The following is a 1,578-nucleotide window of genomic DNA, read 5'->3' on the forward strand; positions in this document are numbered from 1 at the left end:
AATAGACATATTTCATAAGGACATGAGAGAACTGAAAAACAGATCCAAGTATATACACACACATAAAGCAAGATAAAATGGGCTATCAGATTCATGGACAAAGAATGATTTACGTAATAAATTGTCAGAACATAATTACCTACCCACTGAGAAGAAAATAAAATAAATCCTTAAATCTCACACCACATACAAAAAAGTAAACTTCACAAGGATTAAAGATCTAAAGTGGAATATACGCCCCAAGGGGGCAGCAATTCACACAACTACTCTTCGTTAATAGAAGTAACACTGTCATAAACTCAGCAAGAAAAAGAGACATAAACATAAAGCCTAACCATGTAGAAAATTAGTGAAGCTAGGAGAACATCATACAGGTCTTCACGTACTACTCTGTTTTTAAAGATTTTGTAACTTATTGATATAAAAACTTGAGGAAAAACAACTTGTAGAAAAGATTACACTTTTAAACAGTTTAAATATTTTTCTTCCTTTTGAAATCTTTTTTTGCCATTGTGCTGAATGATTTAACTATATGTGAGGAAATCCAAATATGTCCTCAATTTTCTTCCTTCATCACTTTGCATGAGTATATTGCTTTGAAATGTCAGACATTGGTGAAAGCAAAGAAAGATCGTGATCAATGCAAACACAAAGACTGGAAAATGTAATAGCATCATCCTGCTTACAATTATTACCCAGTGAGTTAAATTGTGCGTCATAATGTGGTGTTTCTGGAAAAGAGCAATCTTCAGTATTGTGTACAATGACAAAAAGAAAGTTATGCTGTTACACTTCGATCACTTATCATTTCACAATCCTTCTGGAATTCGTTATCGGCAAAAATACGTACATAATATGTAAACGAGAGTCTACAAGTCATCCCAATTCAAATACATAAGATGATAAATTCAAAACAATGCTTTCTAAAAAAAATACCTTTACCAAATTAGCTTTGCCTCATACAAAACCATCCCCAAAAAAATTATGCAAAAAAAAATTTCCATGCTATTTCATAATTAAAATTACAAATCCACAAAACACTCTTTCTTAAAAAAAGTTTATTTACTTATTTATTGAGATGGAGTCTTGATCTGTTGCCCAGGTTGTAGTACAACGGTGAGATCTCAGCTCACTGCAACCCCCACCTCCTGGGTTCAAGTGATTCTCCTGCCTCAGCCTCCCAAGTAGATGGGATTACAGGCATGTATCACCACACCTGGCTAATTTTTGTATTTTCAGTACAGATGGGGTTTCACCATGTTGGTCAGGCTGATCTTCAACTCCACCCACCTCGGCCTCCCAAAGTGCTGGGATTACAGGCGTGACCCACCACGCCCCGCCAAAACACTCTTAAAACATAAAGTCTGCACTTAATCATTACTACAAGGAAAATATAAACCTGAGATTACTGATGTAAACAGCACTACCAGGCATGCCAAACCTTTCATAAATTCAGATTAAAAAAAATACATCTGGGATTCTTTAAACTATATCTGTAAAGTTTAGAAGACATTTTAGATATTTTTCAACTTATCGTGACTATTTTTTCTTAACTGAACTCAACAGGGATAAACAAAT

The 1,578-nt window shown here is 34.3% G+C and overlaps 1 protein-coding gene across 1 annotated transcript in view; it reads right to left on the reverse strand.

Annotated features, from left to right (window-relative positions):
* KCTD3 (potassium channel tetramerization domain containing 3) overlaps window positions 1-1,578 on the reverse strand; it is a 76,425-nt gene that overhangs the window by 58,174 nt on the left and 16,673 nt on the right. The window lies entirely within an intron of this gene.

The sequence above is a fragment of the Mandrillus leucophaeus genome, unplaced genomic scaffold (assembly GCF_000951045.1).
Source record: "Mandrillus leucophaeus isolate KB7577 unplaced genomic scaffold, Mleu.le_1.0 Scaffold309, whole genome shotgun sequence".
Taxonomy (NCBI): Eukaryota; Metazoa; Chordata; class Mammalia; order Primates; family Cercopithecidae; genus Mandrillus; species Mandrillus leucophaeus.